Raw genomic sequence first — 22717 nt, forward strand, 5'->3', positions numbered from 1 at the left:
AATTAAAGCTTCTATGCCATCTGTGACTTGCCTCAAAGTATAAAGTACATTCTGCAGGTGACTGAGATGAATGTGCTACTGTGCTCTGTATTCATGCTGCAACAGATCAGCACAATAGGGTAAGTTAGCAATAGAGCAGTGGCCTGATCCAAAGTACATTGAAATCAATAGAAAAAACTCTCACTGATCTTGGTGGGCTTTGGATCAGATCCCAGGAGAATAAATGGACTTCTTTATTTTGTGTAGCCAAGTTAAGCCATTATTGTTACTTCAGCGTTGCTTTTTCACGTCTTACTTTCCTTTGCTTTTATTGTAATTTTAACACAACTTTTGTAACAATAAAAAACATTCAATAGGAGTGCACGAGACTGTTTATTCCTGGATAAAAGTTTGCATATTTTAGCAAGTAATCTGCAGTTTAATCTCCACTCTCTATAAGATACATGTGCTGTAAATATGCATACTAAATATTTCTAAAAGAAGTTGATAAAGTGTGTGCACCGTTTTTAAACTTCAAACCTTAAATATCTTGGTGATTTACATTCAAAAAAATACCCAAAGGCATTAGACCACATTATGGACTAATGGCCTGCCAAATTTCTTTTTTTTAAAACTGTTTGAATTACTATATCTGAGTGTAAAAAAGGCAATTGAAACACCAAAATTTGGTAAGAAAATATTGACCCGAGGCTGAGACCATGTATGCCAAAAATGTTGACAAAACTTTATACCAACCCTAGCGGGCATGTCCTGTTTAATATCTGCAGTATATGGAAAAAGCATTGACAATTTAATGCTTGTATTAATTTGAAAGAATTTTATGCAGTGGGTAGAAGCTTTACATTACCATATCTAATCTATACCAGCCTTCTTTTTCTTTCTCAAAGGATAAGTGACTTACAGTCCTGGAAAAAAATACAAGTTCTGTTGAACCAGTGAAGCAGTTACCCACCAAAAGCCTCTTACCTGACCTGGAAGGATCACCCATTCTAGGTGAGAAACAAATCGGTTTTCATGCTCCTTCAGTCCTGGATTTCTCCTTGACACAGATTTAGCACAGGAAAGCAAATAGTTGGTGTAAAAATAAACTTTTTTATTTAAAAAATATAGAGAGAACCTTTATTTATAGTGAAACCCATTCAAATAAATACTCAGTTAACAAACTTGTGTTTTATAATGTTACATACTGTACCAAGTGATGAAATACAATGCCGCAAAACAAGTGGTGAGATCTGATGATTATCAGGCCTGTCAAACAAAACCTGCACCAGCTAATGATAATATTTTGTGATGAAAGTCCAATTATGTTCATACCCAATAAGTAAATAAGAATCAAGAATCAACTGCCTCTCTAGCCTAAAGCTTTGCATTTTAGAGAGCTACTCTCTAGTGGCAAATTGTATTGAGAAATGTGGTGGTTTGAGTATATACAACATGGGAGTCTGAACTGAGGCTATCAAGCTGTTGGTGGAGCATGTTTTATGAGGCTATGTTACGGTCATGTTACATTCAGTAGAAAGGAATTGTGATGGACCTGTGTGTCATAGCCACATGTGAACAAGAAAAGTTATGTTCTGATGATTAAAGAGGCCACAGCTTGATTACTAGACAAACAAAAACAAACTAGACCCACACGCTAAGTGAGCTGGCAGCTGATGAAAGGAGAGAGGCAAGGACAGTCCTTTCCCCATCACTGGCCTCAGTCCTTTCAGAACACATTCACTACTGAGCGGGGGCATGATGTCCCTAAGCTGTCCTCTAACCTATAAAATAAGGATATTGTAGCTTATAATAAGGCTTGTTTATGACTAGCTACTGTTCTTGGATACACAAAATTCCACAGATATAGGATGCCTATATCTGCTGACACATCCCATGTCCACTCCAGATAGTGTGTTTATGATTTATTAACAATATTATATACTTTAACTCCCAACCTTGGGGAAACCATGGCTGCCAGTTACCCACTGCTTGCCCCCACAATCAATGAGGGGACTGTTTTAACCTTTACTACCAGGGTACTTCATCCTCAGCTTAAAAACTATGATCCTGGTTATCAAATATGTAAAGGTTAAAACATGGATTGTGCTCTGCCGCACCAAACCCACACAACATACTCTGATATCTGAACAATGTAAATGGAATCCCTCAGGAGACACTAAATCTACAAATCTGAAATCTTTACAAAAGCTTGTGGCAGGTATATCAATCTCTCTAAGGTGGTAAATGTAACCAACTCTTTTATGATTGTGAAGGATAAATTTCCAGGTGGAGTAGAACTGAGGCTACTTCTGCTCACCCTCCTTTATTGTCACTGATCCTGGAGCCTTCAGCCCCTGTCCAGGTCTGATAGAGATGAATGAAACTGGCCTGTGACAGCCTACCTGGAAACATAGGCAGGTGCCATTGACCAGAAGTGACAGAAGGGGTCCTCCCTGGCAGTCCCTGAAATACTTCTCTGGCTGTAGGGTTGAAGCAGGGTTTTCTTAGAATCCATTTCCTGCAAAGATACAAACTAAGGTAAAAAATTCGCTGAACAGCTTTGCAGGTTTTATTTTCTAGGTTTGGTTCTCTTATTCAGCAATTCCCTAGGAACCAATCTGAATTTATTTCAAAGCTTCATTTAGACTGTTTAAGTAATCTGAATGTTAAATAATGTTTATACAACACACAGTAATCCAGTGACATCATTATGGGAAATAATAAACAAAGTATTAAACTCTGAAGTGCCTCATACCTGTGACTCCCAAGGTCATTTAGCACAGCCTCATTTCCTCTAATTACGTGGTATGACTGTACATTAAGTGGCAAGGTCATATGAAAGCTGCTTCATATGAAGTCATATGAAACTCTTAATTTGTGGCCCTTAAGTTATCATTGACATATGTGTCATAATTGTATATATATATATTCAGTTCCTTTCCTCTTCTTTCTTTTGCTATGCATAAATGGACTGTAGTCTCTGAGTCTGATGATCTACCTCTCACAAGCACTGAATTCATTAAAAGAAAAACTAAATGTGTTGTGAAACTATCACCATAATTATCTTTTCACTGATTTGTGTTTCTTTGAGGTACATTAGGTCAAATTACTGCATTATCATCATTTTTATTATTATAATGATATATTTACTTGTATGGTGGTAATGCCTAAGATCCACAGTCATGGACCAGGACCCTATTGTGCCAGGCACTGCACAAACACAGAACAAAAACATGGTTTCTGACCCAAAAAGCTTACAATCTAAGAATAAGACCAGAGACAAGTAGATACAGATGCACAGACAGTACAAGGAAACAATGAGACAATTTCAATTTTTTGTTAGTACTTGGAGAAATACTCTAACTCATGGTAACAAACTTATTTCACAATTTCAAAATAAGGGTGGAAAAATAATACAAAAATGCCAGGAATTTGTGAACAGGATTGGATTGTTTCACATACCACATCATATTAACCAACTATGCATAAATTTAACTGTCAGTAGCTAATCTCAGAATTTTGTGACTGGGAGAAGAATCAGGCACTTTCATGGTAGCTGGAGAGCAGCAGTTGCCTGTTTGCCTCTAGGGGCTAATGCCAAGAGTCATAAAGCTGAAGCATTGCAAACATCTACAGACATTTCTCAAGAGTGAAAAAATAAGTAGTCATGAGCTAACGCCTGGAAATAAAAGGAAAAGTCAGTCAGCACAGAAAGCATTGATAATGTGACACCACACAAAAAGCAGGCTTTGTGATGGGCAACACAAAGCAAGAAGTATGAGCTTCAGAATCTGCCAAGATTTTAATTAAGTTACTAAATAATACACATTTATTTCAGTGATTATGACACTTATTTGTTGAATTCCCAATCCCTTTGGCTTCACTGCATGACACTGCTGTGGAACAGAGGGGCATTTTTTGGAAGCATCAGTGCTTGAAAGTGATGTGCCAAGTTCATGGGACAGCACTGGAGGTACATTTTACCCCATATAGTGGTAATGTTATGCTGCAGCTAAATGGGAATGAACAAAGATGCCATAGCTAGGACCTCAAAAAACCAAGGTCAAGTCTGTCTCCAAAGGGACTGAAAACCCAATGGCATATTTCATAAGATGAAGCGTGTTACTATGGTCTTCCAGGCAAATAATTGCCTCATCTCACTCTTAAGCTAGGCTCACTCTTAGGCTGTGCCATTTGCCCTCCTGGCTGCCATCTTTCAGCTCAGTGGTGTTACATGTTTATTGTAAACTACTTGTGAATTTAAATTGAGGTTTTCAAATGTGGAAGATATGAGGCTAACTTCCCTTATGTTGCTTTTAAAATCCCAAAATATATGTTTGTAAAATGTTTTAAGATTCTCCAGAATGAAAGATGTATAAATGTCAGATTTCTGATTATTAAGTATCATATATGTGTCTTATTAGTTAATACTTGGAGGAAAGAGGGGCTGTTTTCCTCCATCATGATCCAAGAATAAGTTCCTCATGTCCAAGCATCTGTTGGCACAGTGCTCTGCTAAAAATAGCAATAGTCCTTCCTGATGGACATAAAAGTCACACAAAATGCCAGCACCTTTTCTCTCTAAAAAAAAAAAAAAAAGCCAGATTTTGTGAAAGTCAGTGAATTTTGGGTGCTGTTTTACTCTGGCTGTTTGCATGTGCACAAAATCAGTGTGTGTTATGGATTGGATTAAACCTTGTTGAAGCTGGTGGGTGTAGCAGCTACCCTCCTTCTGGGACACATGTAAGAAAAGATTAAGCTTTTTATAGAAGTAGGTGGCTGAAACAATAGGAGCCTCCACCCAAAACACAGACACATGTTGGCAGAGAGGTTTCACTGGCTATTGTTTGGTTGGAGGTGTGGGTCTCTATGGAAGAAGCAGCAGGAGACCAACGAAGCCGAGAGAGAGGGCAGCAAGGAAGAACCAGACACTGTCACAGAAGCATTGGTAGTGCCACCCTGAGAAAAAGATGAGAGAGATAGAGAGTTCTTGGGCTACGTGCTGGCTTGAAAGGGTCTTGGAACTGTGAGCAAAGAAACTGTCTCTTGTTGCTTGACTCTTGTCGTGTTCAGGGAAAGAGGACATTATGTATATTCTATCTAACAAACAGGATAGCAGCAAAGAAATACTTGACTCTGTCACTAATTTCTCCTCCTAACTGAAACAACCCACACAACCCTGAAAGTTGGCTAACCACTTGGGTCAAAAAAGGGGTAAGAGTTTGATTTCATGAACATTTTTGCCTTAAAATGTTTGCAGACTGAAAATTCATGAATTTTACATATCTATGGTGCTAACTTTACTTGAAAAGTGATAAAGATATTAAATCAATATTTATTGGAATGAAAATCTGAAGGGAGACTTCCTGAAAGGTTTCCAGGGGGGTTATCACATGGGTTGGATTTAATCTGTGTCATAAATCGGTGCAAATCTCATTGAAGGCAACAGGATTTTCACCTGCTTATTCCAGGGCTTAATTTACCCATCAGTGCTTAAGACTTTTAAAGAGGGAATCACATTTCAAAAGCTGAACTTCCTGCAAATATGCTATCTTAAAATAGTTTAATGTACTAATCCAGACAATCCCTAGACATGTTGATACCTATCTGGAGCTGGATACAGTGGACTGTGGGTTTTCTTTTCTTTTGTTTTCTTTTCTTTGAGGGACAACCCCAAACACATTTTGTTACCAAAGGATTTGAATCTGTTTGGAGTGGAATTAAGGCACACAAGTTTTGCTTAGCTTTTGGGAACAGCTTATGTGTGCAAATAGCCTGACTAACATTTTGACCAAAGTTGCTTTGCTGGGTTTTTGAAATCTTGTGCTGTATATATGTAAGCTTTGCTTCTATTTTTGCTCTTTCAGCTACAGCATTGGTAGGAACTATATGCATATTACTATACATAAAAAGAGGCTAGTAAAGAATAGCTTTAGTCTGCATCAACTCATTTTTCTGCTACAAGAATTTAACCCACCCCAGAAATACTGAGATAAAGCTAGGGCATATATGCCCATGTGTTAAAAATGTCAATTTTTTCAGAGGACCAGTCCAGGTAACCCTAGATTTCACACCTAAACTCACAGAAGTGGAAAAACTGAACTAGAAATATGGCAGGATTCAGGAATACGATGTGTAAAGATACATTCTGCTACCACCTAGGTCAGAAACACTGCAAGTATGGTTTCTCTGAGAACCTAGAAAGAAGAGACTGCCATGCAAATAAAAAAGCATGGGAAAAAAAAGAACTTCAAAACCCTGCTATTAGAGTACTTTCCAAGTTGTGAATGGTGTTTCAGGTTACTGGTTTTTGTTTTATCTAGAGGCATTCATCTGTCCTTACTGAAAAGGTGCTCTATTGTGCAAAATAGCCACATTTTAAAGCAGATTTGCTCCTGAGCTCTGCTGTTGATACTAGGATAGATAATAGTGATTTGCTCTGCTGTTTTGTTCAGGTAGCATCAGTGAGACCATATCTAACATAACTGTATTTTTGTATTGGGTAATTTACGGCATACATCAGTGCAGTCAAGTCTTTGATGTCTTTCATCTGAGACTGGTAGAGAGGAATCTAGGAATCTGGAAACTTGAAAAACTAATAGTTTCCTGCTGAGCTATCAGAACCTTAATGTTCACTAAATATGGAAAACTTGAACACCACAAAGACACTTCCAACTATTTCAAGTTGAGAATCCTTCTGGAGAGATTCAGAGATCTACAGCTTGCTGTGTGTTCTTAACTTACACCGCTCAGTTTAATCACTTACTCTTACGTCATGTTAATTGTAGGATTTTCTGCACTTTTTAGACCCTACGGACTGTTCTACTGACAGGAGATTTCTGGAATGCTGCACACTCCAGCCACATCCTCCTAAGCGAGGGAAAACAGGTGGCAAAGCTATGGTTATGTACCATGGGGAATGCCCTATGCCATGAGACCCCCAAACCCATAGGGGAGTTAAAGGACTGCTTCTTGTTGCTTGAGAATGGCAAAACAGCTGGATAAAAAGCTGACAATCTGGCCCACTCTTTAAAAATTATTTTGCTTATAAACATATGCTCTGATTTTCTCTTCTCTCAACTGTATGAAGTTTGAAAACAAGATTTTTAATTCTTAAAAGTTGAGTTCTGCTCTCAGATACATGTATGTAGCTCTCATTGATTTCAGTAAGAATTTCTGGGTCTGGTTGACACATACTTGGGGTCTTCTGCATAGTCAATCAATTAGTTCCCTAATCTGCAAAACTGTAGATCCAGCATGTAACCTTCTTTCTGCCACCTAACCCAAATTTCATTCATGCCAGCTGATGGGGAAGGAGATGACAGGGAATAAGATGACACTACTTCCACAGAAAACAGGAAAAAGAGGCAAGCAGCCTCCAACGGACATCAAAAGAAAGCACCAATGAGCCTCAAAGAGAGAGGGACAGCAATCACCAGGAGAGAGCAGCAGAAGACATCATGAAAAGGCAAAGGGAGCAGTGCCCAAAGAGGAGTGGGTATGGAAAGCGGTGCATGAAAATAGTTCCACTAGTTTTTTCTCCTTACTATGACCCCAACCAAACTCCATTCTTACAGAATGTTACCTTGAGGGAGGAAGAAACCTCATCATCCCCAGAGTTCGCTGGTTGGGTCCTTTGCATTACTGTATTGTTCTTGCCGAGCTCCTGGAGCTCTTTATAAACCAGCCATGCAGTCTGGGGTTTAACTTGGCAGCACTTGAGATTCCTGGTGAAATCAACTGAACAGTTACCGCAACGTCCATCCACCCGTCAGGAAAAAATCCCCACATGCCAAAAATCATGGTTATATAGTTGAAAAACAAGAAAATCATGGACTCCATGCCACCCATGACTGATGAGACAAAAATGCAGCTTTAGCTATGACTGTCCACAATTGAACTTTCCAAGGTCTGGCTGCTGCCTGAAAAACCTCAGCCCACTCTTCTTTTCCACTGAATTTGGAATGGATGTAATCATTTAAGGGTGATATTCCTTTGATACAGTCCATTGTTAAATAAAACTTTAAACAGACACACTAGGGATTCTGGGAAGAGGCAATTAAGTTGATGATGTGATAATTTTTGTTTGTGACTTACCCTAAGGGACTGTTAGAAACCTGCATCTTACAGTACATTTTAAATCGCGAAAAGAGAACAATAGCATTCTCAGTTTGCTGTGTTGTTTTCCTACTTGGAATAGATAGTGGTTTTGTACTTGTTATCTAAAAAGAGTTAGATAGAGAGTCTAAACAATGAAAAGCTTGAATTTTCCAATCAGTCCTAGCAAAGAAACCTGAATGTATGCAAATACTATTGCCATCCAATCATTTTGTACCATGTAGGTCAGTTTTACATAGTGTACTGTAAATATTCAACATAAAATTCCAATAACATAAACACTCCATATATTCATAAACATACTGGCTCAGATTTACTTCTGCATGAGCCAAATGTCCCTTTTGGCAGAAAGTCTTAACAGGAAATCAAGTTGTAGTGGCATAAAGCAACTATACCCCACCTTATACCAATGAACTATAAGAGTACAGCACTGAGTGGGACAGGGTATTCAGGGGCTGAACAGATGTGATAACCCCCATAGCAGACTTCTTATGGGGTGGGGCAGAGTGAAAGGGTGGAATCCCTGGATAGTTGACTTAATTGGTGCAGGGAGGTGTAGTGCATGTTCCCTTTGCAAACTTTTAAAAATATCACTATGTGATGTGGTGTGCACCCCACATTCACCCTGAAAGAGTTAATGGAGGCCAGGCTGGGCCAATTAACCTGTTAGGCTGAAAGCTGAGAGGAAAGCCTTTATTAGAAGAAGCTTACCGGGTTCCCCAACCAGCCACTGGGAAAGTGGCACCAGTGGGGCAGCGCATAGGAAGACTGCTTGAGCCTGTGTGGGAGAAAAGACTCTCCCACCCCACCCAACCCCCACCCCGGAGGGTTGAGTCATGAAGAGGCCGCAGCAGCTCCTGGAGCGAGAGCTGGGCTGTAGATAAAGAGAGCGTTGGCCTGACCACGCTACTACCCAGAACCTCCAGGAGGCTGCGCCATCCAGCTGTGAGTAGAGCAACCTGTCACAGGCTAATACATATATCATATGCCTCTCTGGAAATCTCTACACTTCAATCAGAGGTGTGACTGAAGCACATGTAGACGTAGCTGAGCAAGCTTTGATCTAGCTAGTTTGAATAACAATAACACTGAAGCTATAGCAGCTCAAGTACATACCTAGGGTTCTAGGTGGGCTTGAATATGTAGACATACAGACATACAAGCACCATGGGCTTTTAAAAGCATCCTCTCTGAGCTCTACTGCAGATATCCATAGCATATTCTGCATTTGTGCTCTGTCCAGTACTTCCACTGATAGCCGTGGGAGGTCAACCTATGGAATAAGTATAAAATAAGCAGTGGGAGGAGCCCAATCTTGCGCTCATTGATTTTTATAGGAACAAGATTACATAAGAACATAAAAACGGCCATATTGGGTCAGACCAAAGGTCCATCTAGCCCAGTATCCTGTCTTCTGACAGTGGCCAATGACAGGTGGCTTAGGCTTGAAATCTGCACTGCAGATCAGAGACAAGAATTCTTAAAGAGATTTGCTTAAAATCATATTTTGTATGTATGATCCTTTATAGATATCCAAAGTACTGCATGCAATGAGGTACTAATTAACTTAGTTATGGTGTAGAGAGATCACTAGCTAGATTGGTATTAGGATCAGTATCAATGAAAGCTGGGGGGGGGGAGTGTATTTTCATTTTAAGAAATGTTCAGCACAAAACATTTTTTTAAAATCACAAGAAGGGAGAGCTCTGTGATCCCAGTGCAAACAGATGGAAACTTGGAGATATCCCACACAGCTTAATTCATGAGAAAAATCTATAGGAGAATATAAAAAGGAGTCAAGAGGAGTCATTTTTCTGTGTTTTGAAGGGAGTTTGGGTGGGCGTCTGGATGAATGAACAAGCTCTGAGAACATGTAAGAAAGTCTTGTTCTTTCATTCCACCTGATCCACGTGCATTTGCTCTTCCACTCACAAGAACTGAAAAAGAGAAAAGAAATAAAAATAGGCCTTTAGTTACTTGTCACTTTGAAATTTTCCACTACTTTAATTAAGCTCCAGAGCCGGCAAAAGTTGTCAAGCTTTCCTTTTCAAAATAAAGGTGGGCTTAGTTTTCAAGGCAGTTTTCCCTGGTTCTTAGTACAGCTCTAAAATAAAGCAGTGTTAAATACCAAAGTAATCTTGGGCCTGATCCAAAACCCACTGAAGTCAGTGGAAAGACTTTCATTGTCTTCAGTGGGCTTTGTATCAGGCCCATAAATCTAAATTTAGGATCAGTTGTAATTGTCCTTTTCTCTCCATTAATCTATGCCATTAACATTGTTTTGGAAATAAAAGACATGGGGAAGCAGTGTTGTGCTCCCCACAGGTGTATTTCTGTGTAATCCAGGAGAAATACCATTTTACCTCATTTTAAACAAGTCTACGTATTTGTATTGGATGGTGGAGGAGGAGAAAAACAGAGGATAAATTGAAATAGACTAGCATATGATAGGGGAAGTGATGTAGGCTAAAACAAAATGTAGGATTAAAGATAAATGAAATAATGGGATGAAGAAAAAAGACAAGAGAGCAAGAGTATGATCTTATTTACACTGTTGTAACTGTATTGAAATCAGTAGAGTTATTCTAGATTAAGGCTTTGACCCCATAGAGATGCTAAGTGTATGGTGAGCTGGGGCATAAATCTGCACCACACTAGCCTGCTACGCACTAAGTGACCAGTCAAATGGGAAAGAAGGCTTCAGTATGTCAAGAAGATGTTGTTAATCTGCAGTGTGCTATGACAATATGTACTGATCATACTGGCATAACTACACTTCCTTGAACATTGAAAGACTAAGAGAATTCTGATGCATTCAAAATGGGTTTAAAGGATTCACTAAAAATCCCACACTATTAATTAAACAGAAAAACAGAGACTAGCAAAAAGTAATATATGGAAGAAATTGCATTAGGGCATCTGGTGAAATAATAAATTGTCGGAGCACAGATTAAGTGATTCAGTATGTCAAAAGAACTCTAAAGTGGAATGGATTCAGTGTAAGTTGTGACATTTGTTCATGTGTTTAAATTTGAATGGTATTTGCAATGAGTTTTCTTTCTGAGCACAGACATTTCCCCAGGATACTGGTGCATGAAATGAAAGAAAGGGGAATCAGACAGCAATTGATATAAAATAAAAGTTATGAAGTATGGAAAAGTGATAAGGAAAGCAAAAGAAATAAGGAGGAAAGCTATGACTAGCATGATTAAAGATAATAAGAAAGTTTGGGTTTGTTTTTTTTACAAATATCAGGAACAAACAACCCTAACAATGATATAGCTCTGTTACAAGATGGATATGGTAAAATTCTTAATAATGATACAGAAAAGGCAGAAGTGTTCAATAAATACTTGTGTTCTGTATTTGGAAAGAAGCAGAAAGATGTAGAAATATCACATGCAGATGATTAACTATATTCCAATCCATTAGTGACTAAGGAGGATGTTAAACAGCATCTACTAGGACTAAACATTTTTATATCAGTGGGCCTGAATAACTTGTACCCAGGAATCCTAAAAGAGTTGGCTGAGGAAATCTCTGGCCTCCTGATGTTATTTTTAAAAATCTTGGAATACTGGGGAAATTCCAGAAAACTGGAAATGTCCTAATATTGTGCCATTATTCAAAGCAGACGAGTTGAAGGATCCAGATAACTGTAGGTCAGTTAGCCTTACAACAATCCCAGGCAAAATAATGGAATAAGTGATACAGGATTCAATTAATTAAGAATTAAAGGATGAGAATATAATTGATGCCAGTCAACATGGATTTATGAAAAATGCATCTTGTCAGACAAACCTGATTTCATTTTCTCAGGTGACTACAAGTTTGGTTGATAAAGGTAACTGCATAGATGTAAAATACGTAGACTTTGTGCAAGTTTGACTTAGTACTACACAACGTTCTGATTACAAAGATTAGCCCTGTACATGTTATACCACGTGGAGAACTATTTTGTATGATTATATGTGCCTCGGTGTACTTACTTACTTACTTATTATTCTGGCTGACTGCATGGAGATACATCAAAGAGCTCACTGGGTCTCTCCCCCGTCTGGAGTGGTACCTGGGTTGCCAGTGATGGGGGGGGGGGGGTGCAGGCTTAACAGGGGAGCCCCCAGCAGCTGCTGGGGGCCACTCCGGCATCAGCTGCTGCCGCGATATCACTGCCCTGCGGCTGCTGCCAAGGGAATGACACATGCCGGGCTCCTGCTTCCCCCCTCCCATTCCCAGATCCCCTTCACATCTTCCCCGTCCCCTCCCCCCTCCTCTCCCCACTGTCTCTCCCCCCCCCCCCCCACACACACACCACCCCGCCCCTGCCCTGCAGGCACGCACCGTTATACAGGGAACAGGTGGGCGCTAAGACCCAGGAGGCGGCGTCCAGCCGCTGAGGCAGCTGCCCAGAGCGCAGGAGAACAGCTGCTCCGTCCCGCCCCATCCACTCCCCGCGAGCCGAAATGTGCTGGGAGGGGAGGTGCAGCGTGGGAAGGACAGAGCCCCCAATTCCGCCCCCGGGTGGGCTGAGCAGAGCAACCCCTGCTGCCGAGCAGCTCGGTGCTCCCAGAAATCAGGGGAGGGGGAGTCGCATGTGGCCCCGCGTAACCCCCCCCCACACCCCCCTTCTGTTTAGGAAGGCAATGCGCCCGCCCCCGCCCCCGCGCGTTGCCAAACTATGCCCATGGTTGTAGCCTGGTGATCCAGTTTAAGGTGGGGTGAACCACAGAGTCCCATTCTGGAAAGACTGCAGGGAGAAGCAGCCTGTGTCTTGGAAGGAGTGTCCACGGGAGACCGGGGGGGGAGAGGGAGGAGGGGAATCACAGGAGCAGCCTGACAGATCTCAAAAACTAGTCGCCAGTGGGGAATCATCACTGAATGGGGAGGTTTCTAGTGGGGTTCCGCAGGGACTGGTAGGGGGCCTGATGTTAGTCAGTATTTTTATCGATGAAGTAAATGCAAAATCACCACTGATAACATTTGTGGATGACATAAAGATTGGTGGAGCAGTAAATAATGATGAGGACAGGGCAATCATACAGACTGATCTGGATTGCTTGGTAAGCTGGGCCCATTCAAATGACATTTTAATACAGTCAAATAAAAGGGCATTCGTCTAGGAACAAAACAAAACGAAACAAAAAGCGAACAAGAAGAAGACTATAGCTACAGAACAGGGGAACTGTATCCTGAAAAGCAGTGATTCTGAAAAGGATTTAGGGGTCATAGTGGACAATTAACTCAACATGTGCTCCCAATGTGGTGCTGTGGCTAAAAAGGCCAATGCACTCCTTGGATATATCAACAAAAGAGTAGTGTGTAGAGGTAGAGAGGGGACTTTACCTCTGTCTATGGCATTGGTGACACTGATACTAAAATACTGTGTACAGTTCCACAGGTGGAGGAATAGCTGGTGCAGCTGCACAGGGGTCCACGCAATGTAGAAGGCAAGAAAGTACTCTTGCCGGAGTAGTACATAGCATCCCTCCAGCACCTGAAATCCAGGCCAGAGTGGTGTTTGGGCATTTGATGCCTAGGGTTGCAACACTGCTGAAATTTGACCCAGCTTCTCCCTCTGCTGTTCCAGAGGGAAGGGCAGCTGGGCCAAATTTCAGTGGTATTGCGATCCTATGGAACCAGGTCTGTGCACTCCAGGCTGCAATGGCAACTCCTTCCCAGGGACACTGAGGGGGAGCAGGGCTGGATGTGGGGTACATAGAAGGGGCTAGATTTTGGAGTTTCTATCCTGGGTGTGATAGAACAGTTGAATGGGCATGTTTGAGGTGTATAAATAAGTGTTACACACATTTAAATTTGGGGGAGGGGGCCCACAATAAAAACCTGCGCTGGGGCCATTCCTTCTGTACCTCCGCCATCAGACAGTTCTGCTCTCCACGTTTTTTAAAAGAACATTGAAACATTGGAGAGGGTGCAGAAAAGAGCCATCAACATGAGTTGAGGGCTGGAGAAAAATACCTTATAGTAAGAGACTTAAAGAGCGCTGTTTCACTTAGCAAAAACAATGACTGAGAGGTGCCTTGATTACAGTGTACAATTACCCTCATGGGGAGAAAATACTGGGTATTAAAGGGCTCTTTAACTTCGCAGAGAAAGGCATCACCAGAAGCAATGGCTGGAAGTTAAAGCCAGACAAATTCAAATTAGAAATAAGGCACACATTTTTAGCAGCAAGGGTGATTAACCATTAGAACAAATTACCAAGAGAAGTGGGGGATTCTCATTCTCTCAATGTCATCAAATCAAGGCTGGCGCACAAATGTGTGTAAATCTGGAAGATAAACAGACACAAGTTATTGGACTCAGTACATGGGTAACTGGGTAAAGTTCTATGACCTATGTGTTATACAGGATAGACAAGATGAACTAATCGTCACTTCTGGCCTTAAAAATCTATGCATTTCACCACCTCCTCCCTTGTATCTCACAGCCTATTGCACAGTGTGGCTGCAGTAAGGTGTATGTGACATTTGTAGTTCCCAAAAACTCAAAACAAAACTCATCCTATAGTGCTCACCTTTTGCCTGGCTCAGAACAATGTAATTGATTTTCACATTGTTTCCAACTGAACATTTCCAGAACCATTGCAAGCCTTGGAGTACCAGGAGTGAAACCCTGTCCCAAGTGAAGTTAATGGCAAAACTCCCATTGATTTCAATAGGGCCAGGATTTCATCATAGATTTGAAGAAAAAGAAAAAAAAAAAGCCCAGAAACCAGACAAATTTTGTAGTTTGCCTTCAAGGGGAAAGACTGTGTATTACTAGACACAGGCTTAAGCTGCGATGTTTTGATGCCCCTCAGAATTTCCTCACAATCTGAGGGTGTTCAGTCCGACATTTAGGACAGGCTCAGCTCTGTTACAGATGTAATATTTTTGGAGATTTGATGCAAAATATTTAGATTACTTCCTCACAATTTTACAAAATAAGGTCTGGATCAGTGTGCATTGTACTGCACAACTCATTCTACAGCCCAATGGATTTTGTATATTTGGATCACAGCACAGATGCTCTCATCTCTTTACTTGTTTAGGATCCTTTGATGTTTGCCAGTTCTGTTGCTTTGATAATGGTTTGCAAACTTTTAGATCTTGTCTTTGTTGCTCCTTTGTTTGTGGATTCAGGGAGAGGCAAGGCTCCATAAACCTTTGATCAACATGCTGCTGCTTTACCAGAAAAAATAAATCATGCTGTCAACAGGAAGATATGAAAAGGGGGGTTGTAAGAATGAGGATAACTGGTTGGTTACAAGAAACAAGATAGGGGAATCTCTTTTCCTCAGAAAATAAACGTGTTGGTAAGAATGATTGTGTTTCATATTATGTACGGTGGGTAAAACTTTGTATCAGGCTAAATCACAACAATACATTTTGCTAGTCTCACAACAGATCAGAAGCAAGCATGAAGTATGTTGACTTATATGACTAGCAATTTATATGGAAATTAAAAAAATGATATGGTTATTGTCATTGTAAACGTGATAGGTAGTGCTCGTAGCAATTCTAAATCTTCAAATTTCCATTTCAATACATATCATCTGGGTTTTTTTATATGTCTAATTAGGTGCATTGAATTATCCTGGATGTTAAGGGTGAGGGTCCACTAAGAGAAACAGAGGGGATTTATACTTGTGGGCTTCTCTATTACAATGGAGCAGGATTTTACACAAAATTTAGGAGTAAGGAAGTTATGTACTTCACTATTCTAACGGAGGGGCAACAGACCACCTGACCTTGATACGCTTCCTTCAGCTCTGCTAGCTACAGACTCCCCGGTACAAGAATTAGATATACATATAGCCAAATTAGAGCAGTGCTATATAGAGACATACAGTCACGCAGATTATAGATTATTTATCTATTTATAGAATTTAGATGGCAAGGAATGTGCCATTATTATTATAGGGCTTGATCCAAACTGGCCTGAGTGATATAAATTAAGGTGTAAGGCCCTTCTGCATGTACAATAGTTAAGTTTTATGAAAATGGCCCTGTACTGTTTCTGTAAGTACTTTATATTCTTAAACTCAGAGGACCTTTCCACAGACTCATGGGAGGGGCATAAAAGGCCCAGAATTTGGATGCTGTGCATGCAGATATCAGAGAAAGCTGAAGAATGATTGTTCTCGGTTGTTCAGATGTGGTGTAGGGCCTGTGCAAACTATAATTTGAAAGTAATTGGGGTAATTGCCATAACTACAAAAATTAAAAAGCGCAAGCTTCATTTTTCTTTCATAAAGCTGTACCAGTAATGGCACTATCCATCATTTTTCTGTGAAAACAGTAACAAGAGCTAATCGAAATTCAGCACAGTGTGCAATGCTATTGCACAATAACCAAAAGTTGAAAAACAACTGTCAAATCTTATTGTTACAGAAAAACAACTTCTAGTATTAACTGGATAATAAGACAAAACTGAAGAGTGTGCTAACTCATTTGCCTCTTTTCAATGAGGAGTGCTGTAATTAACATCGTTTCCCTCTCACACACACCCTTTTTGTATCAGGCCCCTCAGGCTATATCTACACTATGAGCTACTGGTACGATCCCCCTGCCCTGTACACATACTCACACTAGCTCTCATCAAATTAGTGTGAGTCTAAATAGCAGGGTGATGTTAAGAGTTCCCAGTACAGAGCCTGAAGTGGGTCACAAGCCCCTCAACCCCTCTGGTCTCATTGTCCAACAGGATGCCAATGAGGGCCAGGGCGCAGAGGCAACACGGACAGCACAAGATGCTCCAGCAGTACTGGAGGACAAAAAGCATGTGATTCTGCACTTCCCCTGTCAAACCCGAAGAGGACTGAGAGCTGTGTCAGCAACCAAAACCCGAGGCTGGTAAATTACAATGGACCCCCACCCTCCCTATATCCTCTCTTGCTCTGATGATACATTCCTGATTTTAAGCCCAGCTCCCGCTCAGCTTCAGCCCTTTAAATGGTCCCCAAGCAAGATATGGCTATAAGTCAACAATTTTATTGGTTTCTGATTAATACTATTAGGCATTTGGCAGAAGCTATAAAACATTATTAAGGAACAATCATTGTGCCCTGGTGTCTGTGCATTTCTCAATCAGCATCTAGGCAGTGATGGTCCCAGGCCTGCATGGACCAGAGGAAGGGAAGGCGCAGGTTTAGAAAGGTCCCGATTTGGGATGGGACAGTTGTAGAAAACTTATAGTTAACTACAGCTGTCTTTTGTCCCTTGTCTCAGTGCTTCACCCTGTCCCCAGTCTTACCATCCCCTTACAAACAGATGATGTAGTTTACATCTCCCTTTGCACACTCTATATGCTAGCTGAGAATACAGTCAATTTCCAGTCGAATTCCCAGTCCTGTAAGCACATTTCAATAAATTTCTGGTGTAGCAGAAACTCCAGCTGGGTCTTGAGGGTCAACAGCACTGCAAATCTGCTTGGTCCACCTTCATAGCTGACCAAACCCCAGCATTCAATAATTTGTAGAGGGATAACCATTAGCAGAAACCTCTCTCTGGCATCGATTCCTGGATCTCCTCCACAGGACTGGAAAGTCACTTCTCTTTTCCATTCTGGTACTTTGAAAACTGCTAAGTTCTCCAAAAGTTGACAAGGCTTTAAAGAAGACATGGCAATCTCGTAACATAGCCCCTGGAAGAAACTGCCACTGCACCCCAGTCCACCCTTTAGACACTATGAACATTTTACATTTTTAAAAACATTAGTACATTTTTCTTATCGTTATTGGCTTCTGCGCCTTCCTCTTGGGCCACAATAGTTGTCTGAACCAAGGGTAGTCTCGCAGTCACATTTGTGGAATGCAGAAAAGTATCAAAATTGTGACCTTCTACAGCAAAGTCATGTTATATGGGGGGATTTATCAGCTTCTTCCACAGGGAAAAAATAATGCGACCCTTCTCTTTCAATGGGCTGGACACCTTTGGCTCTTGAGATGGAAACTATTCACCAGAGACAGCAGACAGAGGAGGACTGTGGAGAAGCTGATCATTGGCATGGACAGAAGAAACCAGGAACAGTTTTAATTCCTAAGGGCATGGGAGGATAGGACGCTTCAGCGGGAAGAGACAGATGAAATGGTTCATGAAGCAGGAGGCACACCGTAGGGAACAGGAGCATTCCCTAATGGAGAGGCTGATAGAACTGGTAGCTGAACAATTTTGGGGTCTGCCTGCTGCTGTGGCCACTGCATCTCTCCATGAATGGCCACCTCTCCCTCCAACTTCTGCCCCAGGGTACTGCTAAGGTGGAGGACCCAACCACCCCAAGTGACCTGGAGGAGCCTGCAGGACTCCAGGACCATACCCTACAGCAGCATCTGGAACCCCTCACAGGGAGACTCCCCTGAGCATCTAGGAGGGGAATGATGAGTCTCAAGAAGTCCCTGAAGCCTCCCAAGCCTCCCCAAATTGCCACACAAGGCCCTCCCATTTGTCCCCATGAACAATTTCCCCACATCTTTCGCCCTTTGTCAGGGGAGGGCAAGGAGATGGGTGCAGAGACATTTACATTGGGCTGTTGTTCACAGATTCAGTCTCATGTTTTGTGGATCTACATTTGTTTTTTAACATATTTCAATTACATGTTCCATATAATATTGCTAATAAATATTAGACTTTCCTTGACTTATGTGTGGACCCTCCTTTCTAAGTATGAGGAACATAAGGTGTTTTCAGATTCAGGATTGGGCCCCACAGTTCAGAGCGCAGGAATTGGTATGGTGTAACTGTCTGGTGCTATCATAATGCGACTACTTTTCTGTCTGTCCCACACCCACCCTGCCCTCCCCAGGTTAAAAAAAACCTGCAGTCCTAAGGATACACCGGTGGGAGGGGGAAAGTTCAGTTAGTGTTACGTGCTCACAGAATGCACTGCTGTTCTAAATGCAGCAGAACCCACAACACAGAAAATGGGTAGAGAAATGTCTTTATGGCTTGGTTGACATGCAGAAATACGAAACACATTTCAAGTAACAGTACGGACAAAGAAAGCATCTGCCACTACCCAATGATTAAACAGCCTCTCCCTTCCCCTTCCCAAACCTTGACCAGTTCCAACCACATTATAGCTCGGCCACACCCCCCCAAAGCACAAAGCCAACTCAAAGGTATTAAACCAGAGGAGGTGCCCTGTTATAATGATCTGTTTTGTGTAAGTTGTCACAGGAACAAACAGATAATGACATTCAACTACAGTGGGGAAAAATCCTCATAAAGCTACATAGCCCCACAAGTATGTGTCAATGTTCCCTCATTTGCATTTCCAGCAGCTGCATAGGGTGTGAAGGTGTCCCTCAGCACAGGCAGATGTCATCCTCTGCCTCCCTGTTGTGCCAAGATGCTTGCACATATGGCATCCCTCATTCTGCTTGCCTGCTGGACTGGGACAGTGTACATGTGAGTGGGATCTGGCTGCCTGTATAGAGTTTGCAGACTTGTCCTGTGCCCACTCAGGACAGAAGGACTCCCCTATACCCTCACAAATGTTTTGAAGTGTGCAGCAAATGATAATTATATGAATAGTGTTGGACACATTGGCATCCAACAAGATTTCAGCCTACCAAATTTACATTCCACAACCATCATGCAGCTGCTGAGTTTGTAACTGAACTCCCTTTTCCCAAGGTCATTAATGTTGGGGTATGTTTTTATGAACCAAGTTAGGAAAGAATCATAGAATCATAGAATCGTAGAATATCAGGGTTGGAAGGGACCCCAGAAGGTCATCTAGTCCAACCCCCTGCTCGAAGCAGGACCAATTCCCAGTTAAATCATCCCAGCCAGGGCTTTGTCAAGCCTGACCTTAAAAACCTCTAAGGAAGGAGATTCTACCACCTCCCTAGGTAACGCATTCCAGTGTTTCACCACCCTCTTAGTGAAAAAGTTTTTCCTAATATCCAATCTAAACCTCCCCCATTGCAACTTGAGACCATTACTCCTCGTTCTGTCATCTGCTACCATTGAGAACAGTCTAGAGCCATCCTCTTTGGAACCCCCTTTCAGGTAGTTGAAAGCAGCTATCAAATCCCCCCTCATTCTTCTCTTCTGCAGACTAAACAATCCCAGCTCCCTCAGCCTCTCTTCATAAGTCATGTGCTCTAGACCCCTAATCATTTTTGTTGCCCTTCGCTGGACTCTCTCCAATTTATCCACATCCTTCTTGTAGTGTGGGGCCCAAAACTGGACACAGTACTCCAGATGAGGCCTCACCAGTGTCGAATAGAGGGGAACAATCACGTCCCTCGATCTGCTCGCTATGCCCCTACTTATACATCCCAAAATGCCATTGGCCTTCTTGGCAACAAGGGCACACTGTTGACTCATATCCAGCTTCTCGTCCACTGTCACCCCTAGGTCCTTTTCCGCAGAACTGCTGCCTAGCCATTCGGTCCCTAGTCTGTAGCGGTGCATTGGATTCTTCCATCCTAAGTGCAGGACCCTGCACTTATCCTTATTGAACCTCATCAGATTTCTTTTGGCCCAATCCTCCAATTTGTCTAGGTCCTTCTGTATCCTATCCCTCCCCTCCAGCGTATCCACCACTCCTCCCAGTTTAGTATCATCCGCAAATTTGCTGAGAGTGCAATCCACACCATCCTCCAGATCATTTATGAAGATATTGAACAAAACCGGCCCCAGGACCGACCCCTGGGGCACTCCACTTGACACCGGCTGCCAACTAGACATGGAGCCATTGATCACTACCCGTTGAGCCCGACAATCTAGCCAGCTTTCTACCCACCTTATAGTGCATTCATCCAGCCCATACTTCCTTAACTTGCTGACAAGAATACTGTGGGAGACCGTGTCAAAAGCTTTGCTAAAGTCAAGAAACAATACATCCACTGCTTTCCCTTCATCCACAGAACCAGTAATCTCATCATAAAAGGCGATTAGATTAGTCAGGCATGACCTTCCCTTGGTGAATCCATGCTGACTGTTCCTGATCACTTTCCTCTCATGTAAGTGCTTCAGGATTGATTCTTTGAGGACCTGCTCCATGATTTTTCCAGGGACTGAGGTGAGGCTGACTGGCCTGTAGTTCCCAGGATCCTCCTTCTTCCCTTTTTTAAAGATTGGCACTACATTAGCCTTTTTCCAGTCATCCGGGACTTCCCCCGTTCGCCACGAGTTTTCAAAGATAATGGCCAAGGGCTCTGCAATCACAGCCGCCAATTCCTTCAGCATTCTCGGATGTAACTCGTCCGGCCCCATGGACTTGTGCACGTCCAGCTTTTCTAAATAGTCCCTAACCACCTCTATCTCCACAGAGGGCTGGCCATCTCTTCCCCATTCTGTGATGCCCAGCGCAGCAGTCTGGGAGCTGACCTTGTTAGTGAAAACAGAGGCAAAAAAAGCATTGAGTACATTAGCTTTTTCCACATCCTCTGTCACTAGGTTGCCTCCCTCATTCAGTAAGGGGCCCAGAAAGGGTATGAGATATCCCCCAAAATAACAGTTGGCACAGACACACCATCCAGAACCATGTCATTTCAGGGGAATAAAGTCCCTTTTTGCCCTTCATGTACAGTCTCAATCTGCTAAGCACCCTGTCATCATGAACCTTTCCAGTGTGTCCAACATTTGAATCTGCCTTTGTGGCCCACTAAGTATTGCAGAACAAGTGAAAAGTGACCTTTTCAGTTTGCATACTTGCTCCTTTTAGCGGGCAAAGTACTGGGATATGGGTGCCATCAGTGGCTTCTGCACACTTTGGAAACCCCATCCTCTGAAATCCAGCTATTATTTCTGTAACTTTTCTTATGGCAACAACCCATGGGTATATCACAATGTTAGTTGCCGCACAACCCTGCACAATTCCAACTGTGGACTTTCCAACCACAAAGAGGTTTGCAATGGACCTATAGCTGTCTGGTGTTGCCCGCTGCCACCGAGCAGTAACCACCCGCTTTTGCACCAGTATGGCTTCCCCAAATTAAGTTCAGGCACTGAGGTTTGGTGCAAACTCCTCCCACAACTCCATGAAGGTCTGTTTCCTCATTCAAAAGTTCTGAAGCCACTGCTGGTCATCCAGGTTTCCAAAATGATGTGATCCCACCAAACTGTGCTGGTTCTCCTGCACCAAAAGCAATGGTCCACACACAGGCATACCGTGGCAATACCATGGAAACTGAATGAACTGTCATTCAGCCATCTTTGATGTGTCAGAAAGTTCTGCCCAAATTCTGCCAGCATCTCACGAATCACCTGCTCCACTGCATAACCATTTGTCCCCCAATAAGCAGCCGCAGCAGAACCACATCATCATCCCATTGCTCCATGTCAGCCACCCAGTTTGGCGGGAGGGACATGAAAAGGAACTGCCATCAGAAGATGTGTGAAGGCAGGGGAAGAGTGCCAATGCCATACAGCAAAGCTGTTCCTAGAGCATCTCTCTGTGATGCACAGAACCCTAAGATACCACCACTGAAATGGTAGTGGTAATGTCACATAACAACTATGGCAGTGTATATATGGCTTTCATGTGTACACAGTGTTATACCTGTGTTCAGCACAGCATATGTGGACCCTCGGTGCAGGCACAGGGAATGTATGTGAGCATACGTGCAACAGTGTAGCCTGGGAGAAACCCTGTGTGGGGACAC

At 42.2% G+C, this 22717-nt stretch overlaps 1 long non-coding RNA gene across 3 annotated transcripts in view; it reads right to left on the minus strand.

Moving 5' to 3' along the window:
* Nucleotides 1-1079: 1079 nt before the first annotated feature.
* The window catches only part of LOC141990503 (uncharacterized), a 69420-nt gene continuing 47782 nt past the window's right edge, over nucleotides 1080-22717 (minus strand). For 2 of the 3 annotated variants that reach the window (XR_012640197.1, XR_012640195.1), the window contains 3 exons: nucleotides 14320-14389; nucleotides 9217-9373; nucleotides 1080-2500 (listed from right to left, as the gene is read on the minus strand). This is a non-coding gene — a long non-coding RNA (uncharacterized LOC141990503). The remainder of the gene's footprint in view (nucleotides 2501-9216; nucleotides 9374-14319; nucleotides 14390-22717) is intronic. The other variant, XR_012640196.1, reaches the window with a different exon arrangement.

This window comes from Natator depressus, chromosome 7 (assembly GCF_965152275.1).
Source record: "Natator depressus isolate rNatDep1 chromosome 7, rNatDep2.hap1, whole genome shotgun sequence".
In the NCBI taxonomy this organism is placed as follows: domain Eukaryota; kingdom Metazoa; phylum Chordata; order Testudines; family Cheloniidae; genus Natator; species Natator depressus.